This window comes from Aulonocara sp. 'chitande type north' Nkhata Bay, linkage group LG7 (assembly GCF_057382095.1).
Source record: "Aulonocara sp. 'chitande type north' Nkhata Bay isolate Kocher_YH1m ecotype deep benthic linkage group LG7, A_spYH_male_GT1.1, whole genome shotgun sequence".
Taxonomy (NCBI): Eukaryota; Metazoa; Chordata; class Actinopteri; order Cichliformes; family Cichlidae; genus Aulonocara; species Aulonocara sp. 'chitande type north' Nkhata Bay.
This window is the reverse complement of record NC_141350.1, coordinates 13,679,363-13,704,928: the sequence shown is the minus strand read 5'-3', so window position 1 is coordinate 13,704,928 and position 25,566 is coordinate 13,679,363. Positions and strand designations below refer to the sequence as shown.

General features: G+C 40.9%; 1 protein-coding gene across 3 annotated transcripts in view; it reads left to right on the top strand.

Annotated features, from left to right (window-relative positions):
• Positions 1–25,566, top strand: part of stra6 (signaling receptor and transporter of retinol STRA6) — a 69,394-nt gene that overhangs the window by 12,500 nt on the left and 31,328 nt on the right. The window contains exon 4 of one of the 3 annotated variants that reach the window (XM_086298736.1): positions 16,255–16,443. The exons of the other annotated variants lie outside the window; for them this stretch is intronic. The gene's annotated coding sequence lies outside the window, so the exon portion shown is untranslated. The remainder of the gene's footprint in view (positions 1–16,254; positions 16,444–25,566) is intronic. 3 annotated transcript variants of the gene reach the window in all.

Below are 25,566 nucleotides of genomic sequence, written 5' to 3'. Positions count from 1 at the left end.
AATTGACTTTTGGTATAATGAATTGTGGTGGTGATGAGTGTGTCAAAAATAATAAATTAAATAAATAAAAAAGAAATTTAAAAATGAGTAAATATGGCTTCCATATATTAATATATATCCATATATTGAATAAATTGTATTGACTATTGTGGTTTCAACTTCTTTAATTTACACACAAACAATAGGACGAACTGTACTACAGTACTACAGTATAATGTGTAGCTTTATATATGTATGTTATAGTAGATAGTAGGCCGTTCTGTCTAAAATGTATGCGGCAAAGAAAGTAGTATGCTATCAAACAGAAAAGAAGCAAACATGTAAATGTAATTATAATACTTAAGGTGGACTTATTGTTAAGGTCACTTTACTATTTGAAACTTTCCCATGTTTAATATTTAATATAACTGTTGTAGTAATATAAAAAAAATAAGGAAAAGCACAGTAAAAGATTCATGACTTGGATCATTAGAGTAATACACAAAGTGATTTTTAAATGTATTTAATATTTGAAGGCACACAAAACAAATGGGGAACACGGAATTTCATATATTGCTGTACAACCAATTCATTTTTCCTATAAGTTTTATTTAATCCTCACCCAACACGAAATATGATTTACGCTCAGGGGAGAATAAAATGATCCAATCGAGCCCTAAAACCTTACCTGAACAAGTTGGTAGTCAGCTACAGCACAGCAAGTATCCATGACTAGTTTTTTCCCCACTGGTTCCGCATGACCTTTTCAAAAATGCTATACAACTGAAGCTTAATGACTAACACAACGTTTGACATTTACTGAAGGCAGCTTGCTGTTGAATAGTTCAAAGAAACATCAAAATGCTAATGCTAGCTTTTGCACCCAAAAGGGGCCCCTGAGGAGCGAAAGAAGAGGAGATGTGCGTAAACTTGCATAGTGTTTCAGTATTGGGGATTAAATCTATAGATTGTAGACTTGTAGATTTTGCTAAAAATAATAAATAAATGAAATTAAAGTAGAGCAGCTAGTAGGAAAACATGTGGGTAGAAAGACCTAAACAAACAAGATCTTTGTTTAAAATTTAAAGCACGCCGCATCCTGTCTAACGCTGTGAAAAGGGGAATGGAAACTGAAAGGGAACTAGGCGTGCCTGTTTTTGGCAGAACTGTTCCTTGAATTGATTTAATGAGAAGGCAAATCATGCAATTATGTCAACACCGAGTCACACACCTCTTCCCAAAAGTCATGAGATTGAGGTCAGCCAGTCAACTGATGTAATTACCAGCTAAGAAGGAAACATCAAGCTCCGGCCCAGATCCTGTCAGGAGATGAATATCTGGAGGAAAGTCGCTGACCTGCATCCCCATGAGAGAACAAGGTGGTAGAGTAAGTGCAATGAAAGACAAGGTCAATGGACCCAAATGATAACCACATAAGTTGTTCCCATTCAAGTCTGTACATTACTGCCGAGAAGAAAGACATTTAGAGTGCTGTTTGGTATCCAGTCATCAGTCACTGTATCTACGCAACCACAGAAAAGACCATTTATCATGTGTAAAGGACTTAATGGCATTAGCTAGGGGTCCATCAGCAGGTTAAGACCTACATTAGCTTCATACTAACCAAGGAGAGCAAAGGCATGGGGGACTCATGAGATATTCTGTGCTCTGTGTGCACCGTTTATGGTTCTAAAATCAGATAACAACACAGAATAGAGACATTAACCCCTCAACCCTTTTCTGTGCAGGACAGATCCGATCTTTAATGAGCAGGCCAGGCTATTCAGAAAGAACTCCTGATGGACAGCACAGCATAGATGGGATGATGATAGTCCATTAGTTGGAGCTGAGCTGATACAAGACAAGGTAGACAATAGCTGACACTGCCAGAAACAACTTCATTGTGAAGCCTGTAGCAGTAACAAGTCTGTATTCAGAGGCGATTGTGAGGTTACACATTTAGCTGCGGTGGGAATATGAGAATAACTGTAAATCTACTCAACACACTCTACTCCAGCTGTGGCATATAGATACGGGCACTTCAAACAGAACAGTCCAGCCCAACCTGCATGCCAGACAGAAGCCGCCGAGCTCCCTGCATCCCCACTCCGCCCTTATCAGAGAATAACAGGAGACTGAGGTAAACAGCTGGGGAATTAGCAATAAATAAGACTGGCAAGCGTTGTCTTAACGACTCTGCTGTCTGCAAAAACTACAATCACTGAGAGTTAGGTCAGAGCACTAAATTATGTGAGGTACGTTAAACTGGAAATCATTACGTCAAATAATTGTTTTTAAAAATTGGAAGCACAGCACAGATTAAAGGGCTTTCAGTATAGTCTTGTTCACTCCAAGCAGTAAGAAAATGCTTGCGGCATCCCGGTAGCTATCATTAGAAACTCGGCCTGCAGTGGCCTTCGGTGTTCAAGGTCTTTAAAGCACTCGGCTCTTATATAGAGTCAGACTGAACCACCCACATTCATGAGCAGCCCTCCCACACATGCCTCCTTTGCTCCACAGCTTCAGCTTTTGTCTGTCAAGGCCAGCTTGTATCACATCTGTTTTGACCTGCACATAAAAGCCGGTCTCATCGATTACATCACACCTTCATTTTGTCTGTTAAAAGGAAGGAATCTCTGTGCTTGCATACCAATGCAGACAAAGCACAGAAACAGAGTATCACAAAAGCATTTGAGTGGGCCCCCCCACCCCCACCCACAAAAACATACCAGACAGTAAAGGTTGTGCAGATAATCATAATAAATGTGCTCTCTGTACAAACAAAAAACACAGGTTGATTTGAAGTGACTGAAAAATATTTTCATCAAAAAAAATTAAGCTGGAAATGCAGCACAAAATTGTCACACGACAGAAAAACAAGCAAAATTAGCACAGCACAAAGGCATCTTTCTGGCCTCATCAAAAAGCCACTAGATGTCACTGTGACCCCACTTCAGCCCCTGTCAGCTGACCAACTACAGCAACCTCTGTGAGAGAGTAGTGAGAGCCTGCCTCTTCAATAGGACGCTTACACTGCTGTGTCTAAACTGCAATGTCTGAGAATTGTCTGTAAAGCCATTACTATTCAGGACTCGTTCCACACTTCCCGTCAATTCTGCCTGCGATGCTCTCAAACCACAAGAGTGCCCGGCGGCAGGGCGCTCAGAAATTACTGTACACTGCAGCTCTGCAGGAGGAGGACTGCATGCATTATGCTACATGTATGAACCCAGGGTCCAGCCTGTGGGGACTATCACAGCCCAATAAAAAAAATACATAAAACATGTCACCCATGCTTACTGTCATTATCAAAATAATTGCAGTGATGATAGTGAATAGAAAAGTGTGCAAATGAATGGGAAAGTCAGCAATAGGGGAGAATTACTGCCAAATAATAATAATTTAAAAAGAAAAAAAAAAACATGTCTCCATCTTGCCTGTGTTTGCTCATTTACCTCAAATGGCACAAAGATTAAAAGCAGAGGTACAAAAGCACAGCAGCTCTACCTGACTGCATATCAGGCTTCTGTTTGTTCTGACTGATGGGGGGGAAAGTAATCCGATTCTTTTCAGAGGAGCCATTGCACAAAAATCAATACCATATAAGGAGGCCTGATGAATTTGAAATTTGTACTCAGAGTGGATATTGATCAGTTGCAGTCAAAAGACTTTTGAAAACCCATGTAGATTTGCAATCAATGTGGAGTTTAAAACACCACGATTAGAAGTGTACCAGCAATAAAGAATGCATGTGATGGACGTTAAATTAGTAACTTGACCACAGTGTTGTATGTAGAACCTTAATGTTAATCAGATACATCCAACACAAAATGCTGATACCCTAGCTGCAGGACTCGCAGACAGCTGGGCTGGGCGTGGTGCTCCTGCCTGAGAAAATGTGACAGTTCAGTATATTCAACCCAGCACACAGTCAATGTATGTGTTACTCCTGGAAATAAAGTTATTATACATATAATTTAAAGAATCCAAACATGATTAGGAAAGAACAATTTCATAACAGTGTGCAGAGATTGTGTAACCTTGATATGCTTGAAATGAAAAACGTGGTAGCCTAACAGCCAGCGCCAGCCTCATCTGAGATTGAAAATATCTCAGTTCAGTCTTCCTGTGGCTCATCAAAATGAGAGCTGTGTGCTGGAAGGTATTCTCCAGACTACTAATATCATTAGGAGCGGATATACATGGCCAGGACTAATCCAGCTGTTCCCCTCAATTACATTTTAGCCTCTTAGAACATAGCTGACCCAAGTTCATTTGAGTAGTGCTTTCCAGGCAGGACTTAATCAGTGAGTTACTGGCTGGACAGGGAGCCTAGTAAAATATCTGTGTGTCTTATTTTTACTCAGTACGAGTATTTATTTTTTATTTTTCCTTTCAAGATGAACTGCAGTATTTCCAAAAGGAGGCTCAAAATTTATGACGGTGATAATTTTTTTTGCACCAGCAAACCAGGAAATATACTAAATGCTTTTATTAGGTGACCACTCAAAGATCTACACTTTATACCATTATTACCATTGCCAAATGGAGATGCTAAAATATGACAAACTCATGCAGCAGTATTATGGAAGAGTTTATAACTAAATGTGTTTAGTCCTGTATTAAACACCTTTTAAAAACATTACAGAATCAAAGTTTAACATTTCAGCCAGAGTATAAGAGACATGTTTATGTAAATAAATATATCACATGACATTGATGGAATTTCACTCGGCCAGCAGGAGGAGGCTTCGTGCTTCACAGAGACAGGACCGTGGACATACTCTGTTCTGAGTCTTGCAATTTAAATGCCGGCTCACAAATGGATCCTTCATTAACCTGGCATCTGGAGGCTATCTAATGAGCAGACGTCTTCTGGAAGCACAGCTCCAATCTGTCTTTCTGAATTGAGGGTGCTGAACTGTGATGAACACTGAGGATATGTAGTCCATGCCTGGGCATGTTTGAAGAACAGAAACAGTCGCTGTTGAAATACAAGGGAAGGCAGGAAGTTATGCACAGTCACACAGCGCTGTCTTTGTCTTATCAGCAGTTGTTTATTTTGCCTGTCTAAGCCACCTGCCCACTGGCACATGAGTGATAATGTGGTTGCATCACATACAGATTAAATAGGCTGTTGAATATTTGGATCTCTCTGATTGGGTCAGCTCTTTCTGTCCAAAGCTAGACTAGAAATTTATAGTGTTGTACAGTCTAAAACACCAATTTTCAGCTTCAGGATTTTTGGGAGAATGAATTCATGATTCTGTAGTGATGGTGTGCCTCTCCATCCACCAGTCAACTAGTTGCAGTGAAGCCCCCCAGAGCCGTCCATGATGTTGAGAAGAACAAAAGCATCAAAGCTGAAGCTCTCCTCCTCGCTCATCTCATTCAGGGAGGGGCCGAGCTGCAAAGGGGGAGGCACCATATGTACTTGATTCAATTAGGCAGTCTGCAAGGCCTCCCCTGGGAACTGCCTGCAAAAAAAAAAAAAGGAAAAGAAATGGGGCTGCAGGCCTGTCTAACAAAGACATTCAACCGAGACCTTTGCCCATGCTGAATCCACCTCATTAGTCAGCTGAGTGAGTGTTGATCATCTCAAACAGTGTCTTTACAAATATGAGGAGGGACAGATTTTTTTCTGACTTGGGCTGGAGTGAGGAAAAAAAAGATTTTAAGCAAAGCGAAGCAAAGTGTACCCTTCTTTTGCTGTTCATTGTGCTGGTGAGTATTTGGAGAGCAGACTGATCAGGAACAACCAAGTGCTAACCTTCAGGGCTGAAAAACGAAGCCAACAGAACATGCCAAAAATTGCCATTCCCTGAATGACCACTTGAGGCAGGCTCCCAAAGCTAATTAAGGCTTAAAACAACGCATTATTAGGGATACAACTGAACTAGACCTCTTGACTGTGTTGGTTGGTGCCTTTGGAGTAGTGAGGAGCTGTACAACAGTACTGTGAAAAAGTGTATATTTCCCCACTCCTGAGTTCTTTTTTTTGTTTGTTTTGTGTATTTGAAACAATTGAATAAGTTAAATATTAGACAAAATTTACCTGAATAAATACAAAATGTAGTTTTTAAATGATGATTTAATTTAGGGGAAAAAAGGCTATCCAAACCCGCCTGGCTCTGTGTGAAAAAGTGATGTTCAATCATGAATCAACTGTGTCTAACCAAATTTTCTGGAAAGCTGATCTCAGTTTTAATAGACACACCCAGGCCTGATAACTGAGAGACCTGTTGAATCAAAGAATTACTTAAATACAACCTGTCTGACAAAAAGTGAAGTACGGTAAAAGAGTTAAAACAAAGTTAACTTAGAACAAAATCTAAAGAACTGCAGGCCTCACTTCTCTCAGTTAAGGTTAGAGGTGATGATTTAAGAATAAGAAACAGACTGGGCAAAAATGGCATCCATGGGAGAGTTCAAAGGAAAAAACGACTACAAAAAGAACGCAAAAGCTTGTCTCAACTTTGCCAAAAAGCACCTTCATTATCCCCAAGACAAAATTCATTTACATCTTGCTAACATCTTTGTCTAATATTAAAATTTGTGTGATATTTGAAACATGCAATTGTGACAAATATGCATATCCAGTTTTTGTGAGTGACAATGATAGAAAAATGTTTGTATGTTACTTAGCACTTATTAGCCATTGTGTATGTATTAGAAGTCCATCCTCTGGCCCAAGCTGCTGCCGTTAACTTGCCGTTATCCATAAAGCTAGAGCGAGGGGTTCAAAATGTGGAGTCCAGTGGGCAGTGCATGCACTCTGGCTTGGTCCACCATTTCTAAAAGCTAAAGTCTATAGGTCCAACCTCCATTTCCTATATTTTACATTTAGAGTGTATTACCAGTCAACATCACTCATGTTACTGACTGTCCATAGTAGCTGAACCAACTCCAGGCAGTCAGAATAGGAAACTGGTCTCAATATCTCTGACAGTCCAAGCTGTGTGAGACCATCAATAACATCCATATCTCTTGGCAAACATCTGTCTGACCCACACCACTGAAAGTATGGCACGTTTCAAAGTTTCTTCTGTGCTACAGAGAACAAACAGAGCATTTAGCGCTTTTGAATGTCAGGCAGATAAATGCAGCCCAGCAACATCAGCATTCATTTTACGTTCCCCTGTTCCTTTGAAACGCAGCAGATGTCTGTGTTTCTGTATTTGCACGTTGTCAGACTTGCTTAGTAGTAATGGCAGAATTTTAAAGGAGGAAAATAAATTGAAACATCTGCACCATATCTGTCAACATTAATCTGCTCGAAACTATGTTTTAAGATCATTATACAGAGGCATGAAAGATGGCAAGCTTAAAATATGGTTTTGCTGGGGGTATAGGAGTAATTATATGGGATCCACTTTGTGATATATGTCTGGTCTCTTAGGAGACTTTGTTTTCGTGACTTTTTGAACACTAAGTAATAAATCAGATTTTATTTGAATCTGTCCCTTTTTTTTTTTTTTTACAAATAATTATGAGTGTACCATTGCCATCAAAGACAAATGTAGACAGTAGTCTTCTCTGTCTTCAAATAAGGTGCTCATGTGCACTCACATCTGCCGACCGTCTCACCAACCTTCAGTCTGACAGTCACACCTGCTGTGCTCTGGGACCACTTGGCTGTTTTAGCAATGATTGCCATCATAGGAACCAAAGATAATTACACAGCTTCCACCCACCAGGCTGGCCTGCTTTGCTAAAACCGTATTGCTCCAGTGCAGCAATAACACTTGTCTAAATGAATGCGCAGCACTTTACTGCACGACTGACAGCGCCCATTTATACTGCCGTCCAACTGGAAAGAAAAAACAAATTAATTTGGCACTTAAGGCCCCCCGCACGCCCGCCCATGTGAATAATGTATCACCACTCCCTTAAATCAGTCCCCAACCCCCCATATCCCACCATCATTCAACTCTTTTATAATGATTCCTCGTTTTAGGCAAAACAAGTGAAAGATTCTTATGTCACAACCTTTTACATGTATACGCAAAGATATGGCAATTGATCAGAGTTCATTTTCATTAGCATTACACTTATTGTGGAAGTGTACCTGTTTTAAAACAAATACTTATTTCCACTCTCCCCAATAAATGCAGCAGAGACAGCCCATTTGAATATCTGAATATAAATAAGTGCACATATGAAAGAAATCTAGATAACTAGCCAGAGATATTACCCAGTCTTTGTTCACATTGCGTAGTTTATGGTCTGAGCGTCAGAATAACAGCTCTAACAATTATCACTTGTGCACCCAGATCATACTAACACCTCTCCTCCTCCCCTTGGGGAGGACAGACGTCGGGTTTTACACTCTCTTGTGCCCCATTATATTTATGCAAATGAGACCAAAATCAGGGGAAATCTGGGGGCATCCTTTCCTGTTAGTGCTAATTAACAGTATATTGTATATATTATGTATAAGCCCCTCCTCTATGCAGTTGTACATTCTGACCTTGAGCACAAGGTTTTGAAATTTATTTTGAAATGTAAAAACAAGCACTTCTGATTGTAATAAATCCTGCGCACATCTACAGTTATTTGCAGTCAGGAGAATATTTTTTTTTACAGGTTATTGTCCAGGAACATAAAACTTATGAGTGTAGCACACAAGAGAGCCATTCTGGTTCAACAGAGATCTATTAATATAATACTGCTGCAGCTTACCAATGAATCAGGTCTCATAAAGGAGCCAAACAGCAGGCTAAAGGCAGACCAAGCACATAGGTGGTGAGACACATCACATCCAAGATTGCCACTCTGCTCCTGAGAGCTAGTAAATGTTTTTTTCCCCTTAGATCTTGTAAAAGTGGGTGCATTAAGATAACAATGTTGAAAAGGCAATTATTAAAGAGCAATAAAATATGTTTAGTACCCTCTCAAGGCAAGTGGCATGCATCTGTTTTTTATTTTTTTAGTAATTGAGCTAAGAAGGAAGGCCTGTGACTGCAAGTGTGTGGACGTGACTTATGACAGTGTATGCTGGCTGTGTACAAGATTCTGATTCATGCAAGAGTTACAATGCTTACTGCTGTTCCCTACATATATATATGTAATTAAAAAAGAAAGAAAGAAAGAAAGAAAGAAAACAATGTTTTGGCTAGTTGTGGCTAAACATAATGCTTTTGATATTTGATATATGCAGTTTTTGCAGTTTATTAAAAATAATGGTTGTGCCTTTTAAATAATGCCTTTATAGCCTGGCTAAACAACAACTGCACCATCAAATGAAGGGTAGTAAGGCTTTGGGTTTTAAAAATCCAGTTTACCTCCTCACTCGCTCTTAGGCTGAACTTCTCCACCTTCCACTGTTCAACCTTGTTTCTAATGTGGCAATAAGCAGCTGCGCTTGGTGCTTTTAGTCACCGTGTTAACAGTGATTAATTTAGCAGTACAGCATCAGAGCAGACGCACAGCTAAATATGGCATCGTAGTCTTGTTCCAGAAAATGAAAGCTGTGCTTCCACGCTGCCTCTCGAGGGGAACAACCTGGGAGACCAGCAGTAAACACAGGGGAGGAGTGCAGCAACATACAACAAAGATTGAAGCATGGCTTCTGGAAATTGTCTGCTTTCATCAAAAATTAAAAAACACATTTTTTTGGTCTACTGTGGACGTAGTATACTAAGCACAGCTTTTCCTTGTATTAATAGGGAATCTCTGGACGAGAATGAGAGGGCATGATGATCAACAGTTGGCACAGGCAGGCTTATCCCAGCAGGCAGTGCTGTTGTGGCATAGCTGGGGTGAGAGCATGCCCAGCACCTGGCTGGAGCCCTGAGGGGAGCTGGCAGATGGTATTGACGCTAGGGTGTACTTCCTCATATACTGAGCATGTTTAAGCCTCAGTCTCGGCGAGAGAGAGTACTGAAACAAGGAGGGTGCCTCGCAGGTGAGGAAAGGCGGCAGTGCCAAAAAGGTTGGGCAAAGGGACTCCGTTGGATTGGTGGGAGAAAGGCTACCAAGGTCACAATGTGCCCCAGGCAGACAGATGTTTGAGCTCATCTGGGTTTATAAATCTCGTCTGTGTTGCTGAATAAAGGAATTATTGATGTCCACGATCTCTGTACCTTTCTCCAGCCGGTCCCTATGTTATTATTTTCCAGCAGAAAATGAAGGATGCACTCATAATTATAATTTATTTAACAGTTTTCTCTGAAAATAGTTTAATTAGTTTAACATTTTTGGTGTTAATGTTTCAGCACTCTATGAATGACTGAAAAGAGGTGTTTATATGTTCTGCCAGGTGGCTATACCACCAAAATCAAGTGCTTTCTGTGCGGCTGAGATATAGACTGTCCTGTGATAATCAAGTCTTTCAAGGGAATTTAATTTTTGCTGTGTGATAAAACTAACCTCATAGCACTGATATGTCTTTCCAAAAAGCTCCAAAAAGCGTTTGCTTCATCTGTCCCAAGGACATTCTGTCAGAGGTACCAATTAGCATGCAACTCAGGTCTAGGTGAAATCATCCTATTTATATATCACAACTTTTAAAATAGGTATAAATAATTTTGCCTGGGCCATTTTCAAAAACACACAGATATGCGTGACAGAAAAAAAAAACCTTTCAACATTTTATTAGGGAGGATGTAGACTTAACATTTAAAGTGATATTTTGGGTGCAGCTCACATGAACACACACGTCTGCCTCTCTGCATTCAAATGCTCTGTCAGGCGGCTGAGCACTGTTTAGCAACACACAGAGGTTGCCAAGAGTGTCATTTACACACCGCCCGATGAGCACTTATCCATGGGGACCTATGGGCTTAAAATGTCATTGGATGAGGCTCCTGTCAGCACACACAAAGGTCACAAGTGACACTGGCTCCAGCACTTATTGATTCCCAATCCACCATCATTATGCCTGGCAATTACAGATGCACCTGAAATTTTAATCATGAATATACATTCACTGTGAGGACATATCTGGAATTGTAATTTAGGATCAGTACATGTATAATTAAACATAAGGTCGAGGGATCCCTTTGAGAACCAGTGCACTGTATTTTTCTAGTGGTGCATTTAGCTGTGTAGAGATTTTATGAAATGCTCTGCTCAAGGCTTGGAAATTTCAGAAAAACCAACAGGTTATGTCACAGTCGTCATAGCTTGACAGGCAAATTCTGATAATGTGCTGTATGTGCAAACAGGGGCAAAATAGGACCAGTAATTGCTCCAATACCAAGCTGCAACCACAACCAACCAACAAATAAAATCAAGCAAAAATTATATTTATTTATTTTTGATGCTAGAAACATTAAACAAATAAAAGCAGATCTGTGTGGCTATATGGAAATAGTATGTGTCTGTAAGAAGTGGCCTGATCCCTGCCTGAGCACAGATGGTGGCAGAGCAGGATGTACCAACCTGTACCTTTGCCCACAAGGCTTGTCCACACACACACACACACACACACACACACACACACACACACACACACACACACACACACACACACACACACACACACACACACACACACACACACACACACACACACACACACACAGAATATATATATATTATAATAATGTATGCATGGATGCATGTGAAAACAGTGCCTTCACCCACACAGTGGTGTTGACAAGCCAAGTCAAGACCTCATTGTATGGCACAGGAAGTGACTGCAGAGACATTTAGGAAGGAAACACTTTTATAAAATATAAGAACCAAAATATGCTCTTAATTCTGTAATCAGACAGTTTTTTTTCATCCAGACATGACAATAAAAGTATTGACTGTAGTTCACACAGACATCCAAGGCCAAGAAGGATAATTAGTGCACTGGAACAATCAATATACCTCATGTGGGGGTTGAATGTAGACAGGAAAAAAGCAATCTAAGGAAGAGAACTGCAATAAAAGGCAAAATTCAAACATACATACAGCCTACATTGCAAGCAGGTCTGCTGGAGGGAGTCCACTCATTGTGAGCAATGAGTCCACACTGGGCACAGGATGTCCAGCATCTATATTAAATGCATTAATATTCATAATTTATATTCTAAACAGAGAAGAACACACCATATTGATTATTAACAAAAGCTATTGAGAGATCCTCTGCGAGCAAATAAAGACTGGAGACAAATGGCAAGGCATAAAGACAGGAAGACGGATTGATAGGTAGATGAATGAAGGCGAGGGTTCAGCAGATCGATCAGCAGAGGAAGAGCAGAGTTCCCGCAGGGGACACTGGGGCCTTTTAGCACTATGTGTGGAGAGGAGGATGACATGTTTCCTCTTTGAGGTGTCGAGTATGTGAGAGTGAAATATGCCGTGATGGGCAGGATGGAAAAAAATGGTAGCCATGGCGCTCTGCGGCGTGACAGACGGTGAAAGCAAGCAACAAACAGAGCTCTCTGAGAGAAGAGAGGAAGACATGCCGGTTCTCCAGACTCCAGTTCCCTGCCATGACGCTGGGACGGCAGCCATGCCCTGCCCATCATCGCTCAGTTACAGCCATCAAGAGAAATGCAGAGCTCTTCATTTGCTCTTGAAGCTTTTGCACCGCACACATCATCTTGCTATCTTTCTGGATGTATTTCAGAGGGAAACCAAAATAAAATGGACTTAAAACAGAACATGCATACCTGACGTCAAAGTCAACCCTGTGTAGCGAGGCGTGAAGGGTGGAAACAAGGCAGTGGAAAATATACTGCAGTCACAGCCAGCCTTGCTGCTTGCTGAGGTGAAAACCATCATAACATATATAAAACTGAATATATATATATATATATATATATATATATATATATATATATCTCATCTCCTCTCTCATTAATTTGGCTTTGTTCCTTACTGATTCATACATATTTTAATACAAAAAAATTTTTGAGTCACCATCACCAATATGCCATATTTGGGAAATTGAGTGACAGAAACATAGTTTCTGTGGAAATGGGGAATTGCTCTCTCTGTCGTCCAGAATAAAATGAATGCGTAATGCTGACCCCTCCCTTGCAAGGCATAAATGAAAACATGATGTGGGTGTCGACCAGCATCGCTGCTACAGATTAGGTTCTGACACTCAGCTAGCAAATCAATTTGTGAAAGCAAAATAAATAAAACATCGAATTGCACCATTTGCACCTGGGCAGCAGCTCTACTGTTATTAAAGGATTGGTAGATGAAGCAGAGACTGAAACAGAAAGGCTCTAGTTTGTTCAGACAAGCCAGACCTATGTGTGTTAACCAGTTTGAAAAAAGCTCAAAACAGGACTCTAAAAATCATACTTATAATATAATTTTAACTTAACTTAAAGAAGTCGCATTTTCAGTTTGCAATGACTTGTGAAAAAAAGTCTGTCTAAAGCTCACTAACTGCCACGTTTTTTTTTTTTTGATTCTATACAAGATAGAATCAAAAAAACAATTTGTGTTAAAAAAATATTAAAAATGTACTCTAATTGTACTCTACTTCGCGTCATTATCTTGTTGGATGACCCGATGTGAGCCAAACTTTAGTAGTGAGATTTAACTGTAGAAATGTTTGGTCTACAGAGGAGTTCATAGTCAATTCAATGACTGTAAGGTATCCAGGTCCTGTGGCCACCCATATCATTTCCACTTTGGTCTCATAGATCCAAAATTTTATCTGTTCATCCAAAATGTTATTGTTTGTTCAACTACAAATACAACTTTGCAAACCCCAATTTTTCCCCTGGCAATGCTTCTAAACAAGTGGTAGTTGTTTGGTCTTTTTGTAATTGTACTTTGCAAAAGTTTAAGACTTAACAAACTAAAGCCTCTAGCCGGTGAGAATCTTTTTGCAGTTTCTCTAAGCTTTGCATGGTCTGACCTTGACATGAATTTGCTAGGACATCCATCCTCTGGGAAGATAGTGACATTGTATTAACACACACCTGAATGCTCTAGGCAAGCACACTGCCAAAACATTTGCTTTTATACACGCGCTCATGTTTGCTGATGATCAATTAATCAAGTGTAATTAATGAAGACCTGACTGTTCTTAATTTTTCACACGACTGTAATCATCTCCCCCATTCCCTCAGTTTTTATTCTATGTTAACTGGGAGTCTAAATGACATATTAGTATTCTCATATGAGTCTCTGCAAGGAAACAGATACAGCCTGCTTCCCAAAATCTCTAAAAAACATTAGGACAACTGTCTCAGCAGATGGGCATTGGTGACACAATATCATCTCAGCAGAGACCTCATTGATGACGGCCTTTCCTTTCACTAGGTATTCATGCCCATTTGCCTCACAAATGCACCGGATGCACAGGAGGCTTGTCTTTCTTAATTGATGTCATGGCCCTGAGGTTAGTGCTTTGCAAGATGTGCCATGCTGGTGTGCATTTGCCCTCACTCCAAGAAGCAACTAGCCTTGCCCACCAGCTGCACAATGCAGCCAGAGCATATTGATTATGCTGCTCATGGAGGCAGAATAAAAGGAGTGGGATATTTTTCCCGCCTGACCTGTTTGAGTGGCCGTCAAAGACAATATGTGCAGGTGGTGTGCAGATGACCTACTGCAGAGAGGTCTTCATTGGGCTTTTCTTTCGCCAGCAGAACTGCCTAAAAGCAAGGCTGATTTATTGAGATGGCTAGAAAAGAGACGGAGGTAGAGAGGACACACACCACAAATCCTTATCTATAAACATAGCCCATCCCTACTGGCACGTTTAAGTTATGCAGTATCACATGCCGATATTTAAGCCCATGCAATGCAATACCACCAGGTGGGCTGAAGATCAACTGAATTATTCACTTAAAATCAAATTCTCAGTTTGCTTGATAGCATTTCTATCTTTTTCATCTCGCTTGCACAGAACTGTGACAAAGTAAAACTGGCATGAGGTATCTTATCAGATATTCTAAGATCTAATTAAAGCAAAATGATTTGCCGACAATATAATTGCTCAGGTCCAGAGCCCATAAACTCTTCCTCACATCTCACTGGATATTCATCACCGCCAGGGGATTTATCCATTTATCTACTAATAGATACCTCATTTTGGATGGAGAAAGGTGTGCTCACCTCAAAAACAGAGAAGGAGGGACGAGGCAGCTGCAAAGATCAGTGACTTTACTGAACACTAAAGACCTTAAGTGGAAAATGGTAAAAAGGAAGGAAACAAGCACAGTATGGCACTTGAGCACAGCAGTGTTACTGCCACAGTTACTGCCACAGTGAGGCAGTAGTCTGTTAAATTATAATCCAAGAATGAGATCTCCTTACAGGAAGCATTCACTGCATAACTCATCTAGGAAGAAATAGCATTGAGAAATAGTACAGTGCTAACATTTGCCGTTGAAGGATTAAAAAACCCTGAAAAAACAGTAATTATGGTTCAGAGGTCTCAAGAGTGCCCTCCGTTAATAATGCTGCACAAATCAATGTTTATGACCATTGTAAAAATCTGAAAACTAGAGAGCCCCCAAAGCCTGTTCTTTGCACAGCGTGTTCATCAGCTTTAGCTTTTCTATTTTAACCTGAAACCTGGTGAGTCTGTTAACTCATCATGTTTATTCCACAGGGGAGGAAAACTTAAACATCAGTATTGCTATCTTGGTTTGTTTATATTACCACAATATAGAATTGCAAATAAAAAAAAGAAGAAGAAGAAAGAAGCTATGGGATAATTTCTGTAACTTATTCTAAATTGTGTGGATTTCCATGTTACCACTATAAAAGGAAGTGCACCTATACAATAAAAAATAATATATATAAATAAAATAATACAGTATTTTTATGTTAATACTTTTATAGTAAATATGTTCCAAGATCAAAACAACAAAAGTCCTGATCACACAAAACATATTCAAACTCATATTCAACTTCATTCAAACCTTAATAGCACCATAATAACACTTAAATAACACTTTATTGGCATGTAAATGGTGGAAATGTGCTTAGAAAAACAAAAAATTGAAAGTTGTTATTTAAAGCTGAAATTATTGATACTTTTAGTGACACTTGCTTCAGTTTTTAGATGTTTTATATATTCCCAAATCATTTCTTTTTGTTAAGCCTGATGACTTCTTGATATCAGTATGATAAAACTGTTTTTTCTTTCCTTTTTCCCCCCTGTCATATACTTAAGTCAGCTGCCCCCAAAAAATATGTGGATAAATTCTTCATACTTAAAAAATATCACTATTCACTAAAAACGCTAATACAAACACAATGTTAGGCTATTTGAAGAAAAGGCAACTGAGAATGTAATGGGATACACACAGTTACTGAGGAAATGGTAAAGAAAGCATGGATTATTCATGTCTATTCCCACAGTGCAAACAGCTCCTTTTTGATGGATTTTGCCCGGGGCGCTCCTCCCTGCTCAATACCAACAGTCCCGCGCAGCTCTGCCTGATGCTGCACCGTGAAGCCGGCATGATGAGCTCCCCCAGAATCACAGACAGGGCCAGCGGCTCTCATCTCCTCTCTGCAGTCAGACATAATGATGGTGTGTGGTCTGAGGTGAGCCTAAATTTAAACTAGAGTTTCAGAAGGGGGGTAGTAGAGCAGACAGGTAGGGAGTGTAGCGGGAGAAAAGTGCTGATGGCGTTCGAGTGTAAGGGCCTGTCATACAAATCAGTTGGCAGTTGGAGGGGCAACGGGGTGACAAAAGGGATGCAAAAACATTGTCACCTTCTGAGCCGTGCAGTAATGCACTGAACTCTCGTTTTTTTCTTTTTGCCGTTTTGGTATGTTAACACTGACTTTGAATGGGTGAACTCACCTGGATCAGCTCCAAGCAGTAGGTGGAAAAGCTGTAGGGGTGTTAATGATGGAAGGAATGAAACTGCCATCTTCCATCATCACTGCAGAAATATAGATATATTTAAAATTAGATGCATGCTTCTATAATTCTATAGTTGTTTAACTCTCATTTGTGACATAACTGAACACTTTTTTATGGTAAGATTTATTTTCAACAAAAAATGATATTCTCACAGAGGCGTTTTTGAATTGTGGAAAAAACAAAACATTAATTTAACTACAGTTTACATAGACATGGACAGGAATATGTAACAAATTCAAATTATATAAGAAAATTTATAATTTGACTTTAATAAATACAATATTTTAGTTACTGCATGAAGACATAACTGTGTTTAAAGGGAGCTCCTCTGACTCCTGCCTTGAGTGATCTGCTCAGTCTGCAGTACTGAAATAGATTTTCCTCTACATGAGCTCTGAACTGAGGGTGAACCTGCGTTTTTATAAAGCTCCATTTCTAAAGAGGCCTATCTGCAGACAGCATGAATCTTTGCCAAATTTCTCTTGGCAGAGGATTTAACAGGCATTCAATATAAAGCAATCCAACACAATGCGGGTCAAGCCTCAGCAACAAATGTTGCCTGAAACCATCAACACCCCAGACAGTGACAGCGAAGACTGTCTGGTTCACTGATGAGAAACTGAGTAATGCTGAGATTTCACACTTTTAACACATCCCATGCCGTCATCGAGCATTCAGCAGGTGAAGATGGAGAGCAAATGGACTAGTAGAATGGTCAACTAACCATTCAAAACACCTTAGCAACAGTTAGAATCTATCACACGGTGGTAATGATCGCCAACCCGTGACTTTGCTGTCCTCCAATGAGCTTGCTTCGCCGCAAAGGGGAGGGGGCAGCCATAGGCAAATAAAGGAGGGACTTGAACAAAGGAAAAGGGGTGTCAGGAACTGCTGGAACATCAGTATTCTCTCCACATTCACTGCTATCACTTCACACTCAATAAGAGCACTATTTAGTCTCATGTGTAATTATAACTGTCACTTGACAGTCAGAAACTATGCTCCATAAAAGAGAAGACCCATGCTTGACAATTGCAGTTATGTCTTTTTCTAAGCAGGTTGATTTAAAAATAATTTAAAAAAAATTTAATTATGGGAAATTTTGGTAGAAAATTGTATAAAGAACCTAATGTTTCAAATTTTTATGGCTTTTACATGAATAAGTGCAATTTTACAACCCTAAAATGAATAATTTTCCTCAGTGGCAGAGAGACTTCAGGACACATGAGTCTGATTGCAGTCAGTGCATTTCCTAAAGACAAATTTAAACACCTTAGATCTCTGTTTTTCAATGAGAGTCAGTGTTTGTGGGTAAAAGTGAAAAATAGCTCTACGCAACACATCATATATAAATACCTGAGCATGAAGTAGTATGGGCATTAGCTGGCCAGTGCTCTGCAAACAGGTGGGAGCTTTAGCACCTGTACATTTGCTATAATCTCAGTAAACCACTCAGTTAAAGATTGTGTCCATCACGATGTATCAGTCCTGTACCTACCGTATTTTTCGGACTTTAAGGCACACTTCAAATGCTTTAATTTTCTCAAAAATCAACAGTGCGCCTTATGTATTGATTCTGGTTGTGCTTACTGACCTTGAACCGATTTTATGTGCTACACGGCGCTCAACAATCTGTCAAAATGTGTTAGTATGACTTTGGTAAGCTACGGAGCCGCACCACTTGATGGATTGTCGGAGCATTACGGTTACCGTAGTCACGAGCCTTGCGGAGTGATATGTACTGTGCTTCAACATAATATTATTCTGTGTGTATAAGGGCCCCAAAATGGCACCTGTTAAGAGACATGCTTACGAAGTGGATTTCAAACTCAAAGCTATCAGTCAGGTTTTGTTTCACTTAATCTCGCCTTGTAATGCGGTGTGCCTTATAGTCCAAGACTATGTACTTTGCAACAGGTAGGTTTCCCAAAATTGCAACACACAGCATTTACAGCCACCAGATAAATGTTTAATTGGTCACTAATCCAAATATGAATTCAGCCAGTCACATGGCAGCAATTACACACAGTTAGGAATGTAGACATGGTCAAGACGACACATCAGAATGGGAAAGAAATGGGATTTAAGTGACTTTGAGCATGGAATGGTCTGAATATCTCAGAAACTGCTGATCTGCTGGAGTTTTTCTACACAACCATCTTCAGAGTTTAAAGAGAATAGGCTGTAAAAACTGCTGTAATCAAACCTATACTGAAAAAGGACAATCTTGACAAGACACAAATGAACAACTACAGGCCGATCTCAAATCTCCTGTTTTTAAGTAAGATCATTGAAAAAGCAGTTTCTCAACAGCTCAGTTACTTCTTAAAACAGAATAATTGCTACGATGCCTTCCAGTCAGGTTTTAGACAGAATCACAGCACTGAAACCGCTCTGACCAAAGTGTTCAATGACATATGTCTGAATACAGACAGTGGAAAAATGTCAGTCTTAGTTTTACTGGATCTCAGTGCAGCATTTGATACAGTTGACCACAACATATTACTCAAACGACTGGAGAACTGGACAGGTCTTTCAGGAACTGTACTAAACTGGTTCAAAACATACGTAGAAAACAGGAAATACTTTGTATCAATAGGTAACTTCACATCTGAGCAGACAAGTATCACATGTGGAGTTCCCCAAGGTTCCATCTTGGGACCCCTTCTGTTTAACATCTACATGCTCCCACTGGCACAGATTATAAACAACAACAAAATAAACTATCACAGCTATGCAGATGACACACAAATATATATCACAATGTCACCAGGAGACCGAGGCCCTGTACAGGCTCTTGGTAAATGCATTGAGGAAATCAATGACTGGTTGTGCCACAATTTTCTCCAGCTAAACAAAAACAAAACTGAGGTAATAGTCTTTGGTAATAGTGGTAATAGTAGGTAATAGTGCGCATGCGCCAACCAGCGTGCAGCCTGTTACAGTCGCTCCTGCTTTTCTCTTAGTTTAGCTCTTTTTTCTTACGTATTCTTTTTTTTTCTGACTTGTATTTTCCTCCGTTTTCTATCTCTTACTCAATCATGTGGATTGAGAGAGTTTTTGTTCTTCTGGTGGCCGTGGAACTGTTACTTTTATCATGGAACGGGACCGCGGCACATCTCCTACACGCACGGACTGTTTACTCCAGAGATCAGCTGATCGCCCTGATGCCGGCCGGCTCGCTGGCCAGGCCCGCAGAAGTGCCCGCAGAAGTACCAGCTGAAATTTGGAGGAAAACACATCGGGGATGCAGAGGTCAAGGACAGAAGAGAAGAAAAAAGGTGATGGTGAGACAGCGGAGGCTCGAAGCGAGGAGGAGGTTTAAACCATGTCTGCCGTCTATCGTGATGGGAAATGTGCGATCGTTGGCAAGTAAAATCGACGAGCTCTCAGCACTGGTACGGAGTCAGAGGGAATACCGAGAGTGTAGCCTGATGTGTTTCACCGAATCATGGCTGCACCAGGTCATTCCCGATGAGAATGCTTCCGTGGAAGGCTTCCACACTGTTCGGGCGGACAGGGACAGCATCGCTAGCGGTAAGCGTAAAGGAGGTGGGCTTGCTGTTTTAGTTAACAACCGGTGGTGTAACCCTGCCAACATAACAATCAAAGAAAAGATTTGTTGCCGGGACACTGAACTGTGTGCTGTTGGACTCAGGCCGTATTATTTACCCAGGGAATTCTCTCACGTCATCTTGGTGGCTGTTTATGTTCCCCCCTCTGCTAACCCCACAGCTGCATGTGACACTATCCACTCTGCCATAGCTCGGCTACAGACTCAGCACCCGAGTGCCTTTATTGTGATCTCGGGTGACTTCAACCATGTATCACTGGACAATACACTACCAACATTCAAACAATATGTGGACTGTCCCACCAGGGGAGAGAAAACTTTAGACTTACTGTATGCTAACGTCAAGGATGCATACAGCTCCTCCTCCCTCCCCCCACTTGGTAGGTCAGATCATAACCTGATTCACCTCACCCCCCGCTATGTGCCAATTGTGAGGAGGGAACCTGTGACCACCAGGACTGTTAGGAGGTGGTCAGAGGAGGCAATAGCGGAACTACAGGGCTGTTTCGAGGTGACCGACTGGGAAACACTCTGTGAGCCTCACGCCGAGGACATCAATGGGCTTACTGAGTGTATCACAGACTACATAACTTTCTGCACCGACTCCATTGTTCCAGCTCAGACTGTTCATTGTTACCCAAATAACAAGCCGTGGGTGACTAAGGACATCAAAGCCCTCCTCAACAACAAGAAGAGGGCTTTCAGAGGGGGCAACAAAGAGGAGGTGAGGAAGGTCCAGGTGTTACTAAAGGACAAGATCAGAGAGGCTAAGGACAATTACAGGAGGAAGCTGGAGTGGAAACTCCAGCAGAACAGCATGAGAGAGGTGTGGAGGGGCATGAAGACCATCACTGGATTCAGGCCAACCAACAGCAGGGGAGCTGAGGGAGGTGAGAATAGAGCCGACGAGTTGAATCTGTTTTTCAATAGATTCGACACCACAGTGTCTGCTCCCACCCCCACAACCTCACCTGCAGTCAGCCTGGAATCCAGAGCCACACCACTGTGCCAGCCTCTCTCTTCACATGTTGCCTCCTGTGAGATTCCTGACACCCCTCCCCCACCCATCACCTTCACTCAATACCAGGTTGAGATGCAAATGAGGAGACTTCACTCAGGCAAGTCTGCTGGACCAGACGGAGTGAGTCCCCTTGTCCTCAAGGCCTGTGCCCCCCAGCTGTGTGGAGTCTTTCATAAACTGTTTATGCTGAGTCTGAGTCTGCAGAGGGTCCCGGTGATGTGGAAGACATCATGCCTCGTCCCTGTACCAAAGACGCCTCGTCCCAGTGGCCCCCAGGATTACAGGCCCGTGGCACTGACCTCCCACATCATGAAGACCCTGGAAAGGCTCATCCTGGACCAGCTGCGACCCATAGTAAGACCACATCTGGATCCCCTTCAGTTCGCTTATCAGCCTCGTCTCGGAACAGAGGACGCCATCATCTACCTGCTCAATCGTGTCTACACCCATCTGGACCAGCTGGCGAGCACTGTGAGGGTCATGTTTTTTGACTTTTCCAGTGCTTTCAACACCATCAGGCCGACCAGGCGAGAAATTTGGGTGTAGTGATGGATGCAGACCTAAACTTAGAAAAACACATTAAGACAATAACAAAGTCAGCTTACTATCACCTCAAGAATATATCAAGGATAAAAGATCTGATGTCTCAACAGGACCTGGAAAAACTAGTCCATGCATTCATCTTTAGTAGGCTTGATTACTGTAACAGCATCTTTACAGGTCTACCTAAAAAATCAGTCAGACAACTACAGCTCATTCAGAACTCTGCTGCTCGAGTCCTCACTAAGACCAAAAAAGTGGACCACATCAGTCCAGCTCTGAGGTCCTTACACTGGCTGCCTGTCCGTCAGAGGATAGACTTTAAAGTTCTGATGCTGGCCTATAAAGCTCTGAATGGTTTAGGACCAAAATACATCAATGACCTCCTGACCCAGTATGAACCATCCAGATCCCTCAGGTCATCTGGATCCGGTCTTTTATCAGTTCCCAGAGTCAGAACCAGACACGGAGAAGCTGCATTCAGCTTTTATGCTCCTTATATCCGGAACAAACTCCCAGAAAGCCTCAGATCAGCTGAAACACTCAGTTTATTTAAATCCAGGTTGAAGACTCACCTGTTCTCAGCTGCATTTGAATAAAGCACCAAATCCACACTTTAAGCTTAAATTTCAAAACTTACATTTAACTACTGATTTTATCTGTTTTGATTTTATATACTGTTGTTTGTTTGTTTGTTTGTTAATTAGTTAGTTAGTTTATTTGCTTGTTTTAATCAATTTTAAATCATGCTTTTTATTTGTTCTTGTTTCTAATGTCTCTGTAAAGCACTTTGAATCACCTTGTTGTTGAATTGTGCTATACAAATAAACTTGCCTTGCCTTGCCTTGCCAAAAAAAGAAAAATATCCAGTGAGAAGCAGTTCTATGGGGCACAATACCTTGCTGATGTCAGACATCAAAGGGGAATGGCCAGAAGGCTTCGAGCTGATAGGAAGGCAACAGTTACTCAAATAATAAGTATGTACCGGTTGCCACTCCTTTTAGCTAAGAACAGGACACAGTTCACACAGACTCACTAAAGTTGAGCAGAAGATGATGTCTGGTCTGTTGAGTCTTGGTTTCTTGTGTAACACACAAAATTTGGTGTAAACGATATAAAAGCACTAAACCATTCTGCCGGGTATCAAGGTGGTGTTGTATGGTGTAACTGTTTCTTGCCACACTTTGGGTTTCTTAGTACTAACTATGATCTTAAATGCCACAGCCTACCTGAGTAAGAATGCCAGAGAATGTATAAATGCCACACATTTAAATTTAAATGGTGTTTACTAACAAGTCAGTTTAGTCTGACCCAGACAGATTGCAATCTGTGTTCTTAGCTCTTTGTACTCTAGTGTACAATCTAAAGCCAAGCCCACACGACATTACCCAATAGCTTTATCCCATTTGGTGGAGTTGTGCTCTTTGGCTTCTCATGCTCCCTGTAGGCCTGCAGCTCCATAGTGGGCCTCTCTCAGGATGGTGTGCGGGATGGGAGGGTGGAACAGGTCACATCCTGAGTCCTCCACCTACAGGATTCATTCACTTCACTTTTTCCATAAATGAACAGAAGCTAACATATTCCGTATGCTAAGGAGACAGAATTTACTGCCACTGTTCTGTTATACATTTTTTTAAAGAAGTGATTTTTTCCCCCCAGACAGAAAATTATGCAACTGACCTTTGTGACCTTGAAATGACCCTGTTATCTTTCATAAGACGTTGTTAAACACGTCCACAGAAACTAGAAATGCAGCTCAAAATGCCTTGCTAATTGCACAAACAGCTCTCCATTCTCACAAACAGGCTTGCTCCTTCTCTCTTCAGAGGCCTAATCCCTCTTAGCACGGATATAAGAAACGTGCCACCTGCCTCCAGTCATACCAGCTCGTGGCCTGACTGCCCTTGTGACACCACGCTGGCCATAATCTCATGAACAAATGCATAGCCTAGGATGCCACTGCTGGATCTAGACTTGGTGCTGCATACATATTTCCGTCCTCCCTTAGCAAATTCAAGCCTTTCATTGTCTACAGAAAAAATGGTCACCTAAGTGTTTGTTTAACTGTCATAGCTAGTATTAAACCTTTTCCTCAAATAATTTATTTCCAGCACAAGTGCCAATCAAGAAGAGGTTACTGCATATGATTTGGCCTTTGCCTGTGATTTAGAGGTGATATAACACTACCAGTTTGAAGTCATACATCTAAACCTTTAAGCAGAATATATGTAAATGCATCTACCGCCTTGGCTCTCAACTGTGAGAATAATATACTGCTATACTGTATATGTAGCACGTAGCCTAAGGAGCTTCAAACTGGGCTAAATTGTCTCGGCAGTCCAAAAGATGTATACTCTGAATGTAGAGCTGGGCGATATGAGATTTTTTCATATCACGATATGTTTTTTTCATTTCAGGCGATAACGATATCTATCACGATATAAGCCAAATAACTATATTTGTAAGATTTAAATGTGCCGTTGCTCACAAGTAAAATGTGAAATAATCAGCAGCTTGTTTTTAAATATTTATTTCCCATAATAAGTTCAACAGGGTAGATGTACTTAAGGAACATGAGACTTTTTCAGATAAATAAAGGCAAATATTGCAAACTACACAAAAGGCAGCCGCTAAAGCGTTTAAGTTTCAAAATAGAACAAATGAAACAGACTAAATTGTCAATTCCACTTAGAAACAAAATATTAATTCTAAAAATAAATCTTAGTTTGTTTTACAGAAGAACAGACAAAACTGACTAACTTTTGTCAATATCAAATAAACTGAGAACTAAAAGGAAATTCTCAATCTCTCCTTGTTGTATAGCTTAGCTTTTCAAACAGTTTTAACAGTTACTTTAGTCTGACAAAAGCAGAATGAGGAATTAGCGCTTCCAGTCAGAGACTGAGGCTACGTCCACACGTACACGGGTATTTTTGAAAACGGAGATTTTCCGTTTTTGTTTTAAAAAATAATCCCGTTCACACGTAAAGGCAGAAATGAAGGAAAACGCTGCTATGAACATGCCAAAGCAGCAGGTGGCGCTAGATTCCTAACCGTGCAGAAATGTTGGCCAATCAGAAGTCTAGAAGCCTCGGTGGGAAAAAGTAAACAAAGCTGCGGCATAGAAGCAGAACCGAGTCGTATGTGTGGAGGGACAGTAACTGTGTGTATATGTAAGCATTTAAACACTGCAGAGAGTAGAATTAACAGTATTGTAGAAATTCATTTCACCGAAACAATAACGCGGCGCACAGTGTGACGCATGCACCAGTTTATTGTATTTCCAGACTTGCTTTCGGCACAATTTACAGTGCACGCTACTCTGTTTTTTGTCAGACTTGAAATAGCCGAAATACCTTCACACTACGGAACTTCTATGGCTCTTCCGTTCGACAATCTCTCCGGCATTGGAACCATCATCGGTTTTCTCTTCGGTCACGCTCGGTTGATTTTTCTAGTCGGCACACTCATTTCCTCCATTATGCGCTGGCTCCATTACCCGCTGGCTGCTTCCCAAACAAACACACGTGCGGCTTGGCACTTGTGCTGTACTTAGCAAGTCACGCGACGTGACTGCGGCTGTGGTTGGTTCAGCTCTGCGCTACTGAATTTGGATCGGCTGACCTTTTTTTTTTTTTTTTTTTTTTTTTTAAGAGGACAAGA